The following is a 10495-nucleotide window of genomic DNA, read 5'->3' as shown; positions in this document are numbered from 1 at the left end:
CGTGTTGTGAGTGTGTGTTTGTGCTTTCAGGTAGTGTGCTTAAAGGGAAACGGCAGCTGAACTGTAGTGAGACAGCAGCGAACGGTGAACATGGATGGACGAAAATGATGGAGTGTGTTGTACCGCGTCCTACGCACACGTTTGTGCGCACCGGGTTATTAGGACGGGTGTGAGGATGAAAAACACACAACTCGCCTGTACACAATCAAGCTTGCTGGCTGCTACGATGATGGAAAGGATAAAAGACAAAGCGCAGCCCACAGGATCGGGAAAGGCGACACCAACATCATCGTAACGCAATAGTGCACAAACACTAGCATCAAAGCACGCACACACTCGACGGAACCAGGACGTGTATCCTTTTTCTCGGTTGCGTCGGATGGATTTGATCGCAATATTGCGTGCTGTTTGTGCAAAGGCGAAAAAGGATCATATGTGCGAGAGTAGGATGCCATCGTCAAGCGAGTTCAAGATGAAAAGCGTGCAATTGACGGATGATTGGATGGAGGAGATCGGCGTCGGTTCAATGTGTTCTGTGGCATGAAATGATGCCCAAATGCTAAAGGAGCTGCAAACGAAAGTAGAACAAGAGTATCGTCCGATGAAGCGGAATGGAATAGCGATCCAAGGTAAGCTTTCCAACATCCACTCTATGGGTCGTATCTTCCCGCTCGACGAAGGGTCGGGAAAGTAGCAATTTCCCAACCATTCGACCACCCTCCCGGTTCTATCTCCTCCGGAAAACAGCGGAGCAACACCCCCTTTGCAAACGCTGGTGACCATGAAAAAAAGGTTCCCAAACTAGAAATCTCCCTCCCTCGGGTGGCTGAACCAGGAACGTTTGCGCGTGTTTGTGATAAATTGCGAATAATCGATTGCTGCACACACAGCTTCCTTCCACCACGTCGGCAGGCATTGGCGATAGTTCTCGTTGCGAAGCTATCATCAGCCTACTTCGTGCAATTAGGATGAGACTGCTAGCGTGTTGTAAAGTGCCTTTTCGTCTCTGCTCCCGGTTGCTAATTTCCGGATGCTGAGGTGGAGTTGCTCGACGGACAACGAACAACAAACAAATTGCAAAAGCGAGTATTTTTTCCAGTGCTACCCGGTCTCTGCACAGTGGGTCCGCTGTCAGAGGAAAACAAAAAGCAGCAAACGCCGAACATTATCACTCTGGGGCTATAGATAAGGAAATCTTCTCCCTATCTCCTATGTTCATTGCTCTCACACTGTCGACAAATTTCGATGTGACTTTTTCTGGTTACACACAATTGCTACAAAATTGTGGTTTGGCTTTAGATACGATTATTATTATTTTCCTTGCAAGTTGATTGGTTTCTGAAACCAGAGTTTTGTTTGTGAGTTTATTCTACGCCTACTACAAACTTTCTCACTGAACCGGTTCAACTGGAATATGTTGTTTTAATTGGAAGTCCTTATTTTTAAGAAAAAATATCTTATTATTAATTTATAAGAAATTTTAATACCTCCTCCATAATGTTTTCAAAATGGATTCAAACGGATCCAGGAGTTTTGATAGGTTAAATAGACTTTCCTTGCGTTTTTCCATTGTAACTGCCCATGGTGCAGTCGCCTCTTTTTATCCCTCGACGCTACTGCAGCCGTTCATCTGCACTTCTGCCGCTCGTTTGTGTGAGTGTGGACCGCGCGCTGGCCTCTTTCTCGTGGTTGGTTTGGGGAAACGTTCACAGCGGTCACAATAATGGCGCTTGCATTTGGACGGGCGTACACGAAGCGCCCCTTTTTTTGCTTCTGCTTCTCCCTTTTTCCCCGGCGCTTAGACCGTAGGCAACTCCGACCGTACAGCCTGCATTAGCTACGGAGTTGAGCATAGGGATGAGATAAACAGGAAGGGATAGGCAAGTAGTCCTACTTCTGTCCGTAACGATTTGTCCCAATCCAATCGAACCCATCATTTTCGATCACTTGCACGTCCGTCCCTTTGTTGTTTCTCTTCGGTTCGTTTCCGTCACAACCGTGTGCGGCTGTTGCATTTTCCATTAGCTTTACGATGTGTTCCAATGCGCACCTCTTTTTTGGGGGATGCTCACTATTGTTTGCGCCGGTATGAAACCCCGAACGGTTGCTTCTATTGATGGGCTCTCGATCATGATCTAACCCTTTTTTGTGGCAGGAATGCTCCGTGGAATGCAAAGTATGTTTATGCACCGTGCGTGGTGGATGGTGCTGATCCAGCATATTGTAGTTGGATCAACCATTTTCAGTGGCCTGCTATTGATTATTTTGGATTCTACTGTTGTGAACTTTAACGATTGTGGCTCTCTGTCATGGCCATGTTCAAGTGCACCAAGGTCCAATGGATAAAGAATGACAAACGGACCGAGAATTAAAAAGACGAAGCAGTAAAATGGGGACTTTAACTGTGCGTTCGTGCGTAACGAAATGCCCGACCATTCGTTCTACAGCTGGTATGCTTTCAGTAAATCATCATCGGCTGGAAAGCTCTATAAAGTCCGCATACAAAACTGGTAACATTCCCCCTTTCACTGCAACAAGCAAGATCTCCAACACAATGCAGTCCGTTGTATGGTTTTTTAGTGTTTATCCCCCACCGCCCCAATCAGCCAATGTTGGGGGAAATGGTTCCATAGTAAGATTTTAATCACGCCGGCTTATGTATGTCACGCTTATGTTCACGGCAGAAGAACAGACCTCACCATCCATTACGGTTCGAGTTGGCAGCCAATTAGGTTAAAATACTCCACACCACTGCTGTGTCTCGCTCGGTCGGCAATAATCTCTGACATTCAGTTCGACCAAAAAAGGACTGAAGAGACGCAAAACATCAGCACAAATGTTGTAGCTCGTAAAAAGGTAGCGAGCGTGCGGTGAATCCTTTTGAAGAATCCTTTTTTCGGACATCGTGAATGGTTGAAGCGAGTTGGTTACTATCGTTTTCTGTGATATCTTGATTGAAAGAGGGACTTTCGTAAATTAGTTAGTTTTTTTAATGATTGAAATCGCAATTTAAGGAAATTTAATTTGTTGACTAGGTTAGCTAACAAATATTTACAAAAAAAATCAATTATTGTGCCAATTTTAAAATAACAAAGTTCAAAGTTTTAGCATCATGTAAATATCAAATTCTTCCCATTCTGGTTTTTCTGTAGTGCCTAAATAATTTGAACTGTTTCTTATTTTATGAAGCACGCATAAAAAAATTCGCTATTGAGCATTCGCAAAAATTAATTTGGATTGAATGTAGTGTATTCGTTGGTAATGAAATGGGACATTCCAAGACTTTTGCTTTAAAACTAGAGCTGAGAAGTAGAGATTCAGATTCATGAAGCTGAATGACATTTTGCTTCGATTTTGATGAGATTCAGTAATATAAATGGGAGATTTATTAATAAAAGTTCATGATTGTTGAAAGAAAAAGATTATTGATACACCCAAAGTCGTCATAATGAGAAAGGCATACACCTGTTTTTGTTGCACGATTCATATGGATCAATCTCGCCGAGAGTCTATGTTTGTAGCTCTATATTTTATGATATCCTCAAACTCAAATAAAATGTTTGATTGACAACACGATTGTTAATTATCGGATGTTTTAAGTTTCATTTGCAAAACTCCAATTTCTCAATGAAATTTTGACATAAAAAAGCAAGTTTTTAAGGATTTCATATGAAAAATAATTTAAAGTGAGTGAGAAGATGGTTTCAAATTCTGTTCAGCTACTTACGCGACGCTATTCATTAAATCATTCTCTTTCCATCCGATACTGTCTCGTAACGTGCTGGATTTACTTCACTCCCGATAGATAGGTTCGTTTCACGGTGGCTTAGAATCAGTTAACCGGGTAGACCATGGCTTTCATCATGCACTCCTTCCAACTCATCGAACACCTCTCCGGTCTGCGACGTCCGTCCTACTTCCACCAAAAGAGCGCATTGATTAAAAGGCATTAACAGTACCCTCCAGACGGTGACCACGGGTCTCCCGAGCATGATGATGAGGTACGTTTGGCACGCTACAGCAAGGCGTTTATGCTAGACGGAGCGAATGAGGGAACGATGCTCCGATCATCTCATATTCATATCATCCACCCGCCACCACCCCGTCATGGTGCATTAAAAGCCCATTTCCGTGCTGGCAAAATTGGCGAGCTACTAGTGCCGTAGGTGTTGCAGGAATACTACATCAGAAGCCGGAGCTGGCAAGGCACCCTCGCCAAGCCTCCGTTCGCTTCCCTAACCTCACGCGCCACTGGCTCGACGAAGCTGTGTATGAAAGGATCGTTTTGTCGTGATTCTTTCCTTCGATTCGATCCCCCCACGAGTGTCGGATCTTATGCTGCAGACTGGCACATCGTCCATCGACATCCGCAGCCTGCTCGTAGGTAGGGGAGGCCTTGGAAGTTGGCCGTGGTAGCACCCACCATTTAGACCAGGGTTCACATTCCGGAACGGCGGCCGCAACCCGTTTTCTGCCGGGCCGTGTGTAATAATAATCAGCACAGTAAACCCAACACAACCGCAGCACCACTCCCCGTTCCTTCAAGTTCCCCCTTCGAGGATCTGACGTACGGTTCCTCGATATTTTTCTGCTTCGTCTATTTCGCTGCTCCGCTTTGGCAGTAGGCAAAATCTCTATCGTCCATCGTGGGCCTCCGCTAGTAATCTATCTCTCGATGAGTTATTTATTGGCGAGCACCATCAGCAACATTAGCAACAGCAGCAGCAGCAGCATCATCATCCCCGTATCAACAGCAACCACTCCATTGCAATGGTTAACCGTTCGTCGAAATTACTTATGCTATGTTAAACCGAACCGGATCGCCAAGAGTGGCGTGTGGAGCTTAACGAGCCGAGATAGCTTTGATGGAAGAACCGATCGAACTCATCGAACGTTTGCCCTTTCTAGGTCTATGTACAACCGAGGGTGTTGGTTAGTGGATGGCGATTATGGCTAGTTTTATGTGGGACAAATGAAAAGTAATCTGCTTTGTTGTCTTCATATCACGTGGAACGTAGAATTTCGGAAAATGTATCTGCGTCATTGGTGAACACTTGGGACAGGGTTACAGATGACCCTGTTGTTTTTACTAACAAGAAGAAAGAGATGGTTTAAATGTAGACAGATTTGTAAATTCTCTTCCAGCAAATCCTTTCTTAGGCTGCTTAAAACCGTGACCCGTAAGTGAGTGGCATGGTTAGAACATCTAATTTTGCTTCCATATTGGAATAAATGTAGGCATGATCAAGTGAAGAGCATGAAAGGCTCTAAACTAAACTAAATAAAATTTAACCTGTTCTTCAAATGAACATATTATCACTTTTACGTTTTCCATGACACTGAGCTTTTGTTTCTCGATTCGTAAACGTCACAGATTACAATATTAACCACATTTCAAAAATTAAAAGTACAGTTCATTGTACAAAAACAGTCGCACTTAATGAACCGTTCAAACCATCCATCCTTCCCTTGCTCTTCGTTATCGTCTCCTCTCTTCGCGCCTCAAATATCTTGCTACATTCTAATTTAGTGAGACAACATAGAAGTTTGGCTTTGCCGACCGACAGGTGACCGCGAAGATGGCATTCACGGATGAGATCTTCCTTGAGAGCAACTGAAAGGAGGACGATGCAGAAACGTCCGTTCATCCATCCATTCAGACGGACAGCCCCTGGGGGGGCAGTCCTTGTCCGGAAAGGTGCATCCTCCACCAAGGTTTCATGGATCGCCGATTTCAGAGCAGTAGTCGCCGCAACGGTTCGAAGTTGTGCAACGCCGGATAGAAGCTGACTCTCCCAATTAGGTGCGCTACTTTTCGCCGCCTCAGACGATCGACACAGTGCAGAAGCGTTTTTTTCGACTCCTCCACGGTGCAACAGATGCAGCAAAGCCGAACCGAGCGCACCAAACGAGAGTCGGAGCAGCGAACAAATTGAAAATGATGCACAAAATTAAAGGTGGCCGAAAATAATTGCAACCATTATTTCCTCCCTTGCGTGCCTTGAGCTTTAGTGCTCTTATGCTTGTGTGCATTCGTGAAACTGCTCATGTGCACCTTCGAGTTGGAGTTGCCGGTCGGGCGAGTGGGCGGCTTCCTAATGGTAAACGCACTTCATGAATATGGCATAATTTGTCTGCACGACTTCGCTTGAGGTGATTTTATGGACCGGAGTCCTGTTAAACCGCCGTGCTCAGTGTGTTGGGGCTACGGTGAATTGAGAACATGATTGCCCATCGATCACTCACGGCATTGGTAAAACGAAGAAGATTCATAGTAGAAAAAAGATTAGGCGTCCTTCAAATTGGCCAATATTTTCAAAATATCTTGGTATTTAAAATAATTCTTCCACATCACATGAGATTATTAGCATTTAGCCATGCGATTATATCTGTCATTCGATTGTCAAAATAATATGAAAGTTAAATTAATTTAATTAGTTTTTGTAGATAAAAGTACTATTTTTGGGGTTTGGTGACAGACAAAAGTGGATACGACGATCCGAAAAAATCAAATAATTTTGATTTAACCAAAAAAAATCCATGCAATATTGTATGACAAAATTGGATGTGTCAAAGCTCTAATACCAACCTTAAGCAGGTTTGAAATGTATATATATAAAATATCTAGAAATTCAAGCTACAGTCTTTTTATGAATAAATCAGAGCGAAATGCATTTTTTTGCACTGAAATTGTTTCGTAAAAAATAGTTAAAACGTGACATGACAGCAATCGGTCACATGCCGGTCGGATATTCGTTTTCGAGATTTTGTACATTTCAAAACCCGAAAAGAAACTTATAGCTGGGGCAATAAATTGGTAAAGTTTGCTGCTCGAGAAAAGTTCGTTCACAAGTTGCTAAAGCTTCCACACACCTCCTTCGACTCCATCCGTTTGTCCGTTTTCGTCGGGTTGAAATTGATTGATGTTGGTCTGCCAAAGCCACCCCCTCCTTCGAAAGGCACCGACAAGCCGTTCGAGAGTTTTCGGGGCCAAACGGTGTCAATAAATTCGGACCTTCGGTGTCCGCGAAAGGCACGGGGAGGAGGGAAAGGCAAAAGTGAGTGAGTTGCCAAAGTGACCCCCTCTCGGTCCATGGAGAACCGGCGCGGAAAATGCATCCCGCGAATGTGACGAACCGTTGGGAAAACTTTTATGCCATGTCAAGCGTGTGAGGGTTTGTCTGCGCGTGTGTATTGGTGTGCGGCGTTCCGCAATCAAGCCGCCAATTCCGTTCCAATCTGATTGCTGGCGGTGTATTTATGGCAGGCAGGTTTTTCTTGCCCTCCAGCCATTCTCTGTCTCTGTTGTAATCATTTTTTTTCTCCTCTCCACACAGAGTTTTCCCTTTAGTTGCAACTTTTACCAGCACTTGCGAGAATAGGGAAAAAAATAAACCGAAAAAGAAAAACAGTATGTCTGGTCTTTTGCTTCGGTTCCATGTCTTGCAAAGTTTCATATTTTTCCGACCCGCTCGAATAAACACTAACTCGGCCGACACGAACGGCGGGGATCTGGACCACCGGCTCACCGACATCACCGCCACGATCTCGTCCGACGATCATTGCCAGGAAAAACCATGAGGAAAGGTGAGGGCGATAAGGGAAGGTGATGTGGGGGTGGGTTTCGGTGTGCACGTGGATTTATCGCGCATCGTGTGATGTTTTAATCATTATTTAGCTCCATTTTCCGCCATCACAACGAACCACTCCGGTCGGAGATCCGCAGTTTGTTTACGTGTGTGTGTGTTCGCGTATCTCGAGTGTCCCGTTGTTGCCATTTACTGTGCTCCTATTTTTCCCGTTTGCATTTTTCCAAACCAACGCAAATGGGAGGACGTTTGTACAAAAGCGCTTGGTTTTAACAGGTGACGAAAGAGATATTTTCAGGCCGAGGATTTTCAGGTGGTTTTTCTTGGATAGAATGATAATTTTTGTTGTTGTTCGGTGATGAAACAAAGCTGCTACAGCCCTGCGGGGTGTATTTATTTGTTTGATGAAAAAGAACGCTGTGCTTTGGATTCGTTTTCTGTTTTCTCGGAATTTGTTTTTTTATTTTCCAAGTGGAAGACATCGCCAGGTGTCCATTTAGTAGATAGTTTTGGTAACATTTTGTTTTTTTTTATGGTGACATTTAAACATACTAACGAAACACGAACTTGTGTGTAATCGTGCGATGCGAAAATTGATACAGCTTTTTTCTCCTTTCTAAAGCGGTATTAAGATTTTTAGGTAAGAGATAATAACAATAACTTCAGTTTTTACACGATCGGTCAAACAGAAAGTGAGTGAAATGCTAAACTGTACCTTCGCCGCATATTTGTAAACGCCAAGCGCGTGAAAGCGTCGCACGATTGTGCTCGGGAAAAATCGCACCTTCTCACCCCGTTGGAGACCGATTTCAAGCGGCCCATTTTTCCCTGACCCCTTGAACCGTCGAGCCAAAACCAACCTCTAAAGACAACACAACGAAGCTCCAATGAGAAGGGAGCATTATTTTTTCCTTTTCTTTTCCATTTCGACATTCCGGCGTCTCTCGGTCGCGCTCGATGATGGAGGCGCTGACTCGTCCGGCGGCAAATTTCCGTATCATTTAGCAATCTTTTCAGGCCGTGTGTTGTCCCCATGGTGAGATGCCATAGCATCGCCGGACATTATAGCAAACCATCCCCCTTCACTTACCGCCCCCTAAACTCAATGCGCCCAGTTGTTGCAGTTTTGCATTTTATAGTGCATTTTTCACGTGGCGCGCAGCAGGAGGGGGTTGGGTGATGAAACACCCGGAACCGCGTGAGCCGAGCCAACTGTGGACGACGACTGTGTAATTGAAGACGAGATTGTGATCCGTCCGAAACGGCGCAGTGAAAACGCCGGGAAAAAGGGCGATGGATTTAAAAAGGCGGCTAGATGGCTTTGCGAAAAAACGGGTGAAATGGACCTCCAGGAAAGGAAGGAGCAGACGGGTGGGGAAGATGGGAACGTGACATCAATTGGAGTTCTCATTTCTCCGGTGTGCTTACGATTGTGTATATGTATGTGTGAGTGTGGGTTTGGGTGGCAGGTGAAAGCCCAGCCGCACGGAATATCTTCGGAAGGGAGATTGCAGTTCCAAACCTAAGCCGAGAAGGCAAAGGATCATGAAAAGTGGGAAAGAAAAAGAATGGAGAAAAAAAACATGTACGAAACGAAATAAATCCCTCGCAATGGCTGACTCTGTGCCGGCTGGATCTAGTTCGCGGAAGAAAACGAGGAAACGGTTCCCAGCGGATCTCTCCGGTGGTGGTGTCGGTGCAGGATTAAATGCAGTAATCAAAAACAGTGTGCGCTGCAGAGAAAAATAAGTCAATCCCTCTTTGGCTCGGGTTGGGTTCTATGCAAATATAAATCTGAAACGCGGAGGTAATCTCGGCGAAGCCACAAGGCCACGCAAAGAGGTTGGTACAAGAGCCCACTCTCTATGGGCCGCGCTTCGAGCCGAACGCTGCAGACAGACCACTTCGACAGAGCGAAGGTAAATAAGGGAAGAAAACATAAAGCAACACTAGCCGAACCGAGGGGTCGCGTTACTTGATCGTTCCAGCAGCCGCGAGGAACGAGGCAGAAAACCTTAGACACACGGAAATGTGGCCTGCATAAGGTGTCGGAAAGACGCCGGCGTAGAGCTGCGCTGCCAATTGCTTTGCCTACGTGCGTAAATAAAGGGACAAAAAAGGGTCGAGATGATGGTGTGTTCCGTTAGCATTCTCGAAACAAGAAAGAAAAAGGAGGAAACAAACAAAAATAAAACCTTTCGCGAAATATCATACCATATCAAAACCCCTAAACGGCGACGAGCGTTTGCGCCATCGGAACGGCGCAACGCGCAAAACCTGAGTCGAACATTGAGATCGCTTTGCGGTGGATGGAATCCTTTTCCTCCTCCTATCCTTCTTTGCTTCGGGTGGCAGGTTTTCGGTTTCAGCATCCCATTGAAGTCGGGATTGGGTGGTGGATGTGGTGTGGTGGTGGGGAGCTAACTGCATGACTTTGGCGTTACTTCCGTGACGCCTTGGGCTAAGTTGATTGTGCTATGAATAAAGAGATGGCAAGAGAGACAGGCAGGCAGGTGGTTGGGTCTCCTGGATTGGATTGGATAGCAGGTTTCCATTGGTGTTAAAATGACTTGCGAGTCTGTTTTTTTTTTGTTTGAATTGGCAAATCCGTGGCTGTAAACCGGGTTGAATAAATGATCGCTGATAAAACCGGAGTAGGTTTAATGGGTCCTAACTGGCACTCAAAAGTTCGCTGGTTGAAAAATAGGTAACCATTTATAAGAAACTCGACTTTTAGGGACAATTGGGGAATACTTAATATCATACTGAAGTTGGGGTGTACTGAAGATTTAGTTCCACAAAATACTCAAGTTCTTATAAATAAGTATCACGGTTTGTAAACATTTTGACTGTCATGCGTTCTTAGAATATTTTTAATACAATCGTATTTGATAAAACTTGTTTAT

Source organism: Anopheles ziemanni, chromosome 2 (assembly GCF_943734765.1).
Source record: "Anopheles ziemanni chromosome 2, idAnoZiCoDA_A2_x.2, whole genome shotgun sequence".
In the NCBI taxonomy this organism is placed as follows: Eukaryota; Metazoa; Arthropoda; class Insecta; order Diptera; family Culicidae; genus Anopheles; species Anopheles ziemanni.
Note: the sequence above shows the minus strand (reverse complement) of the source record.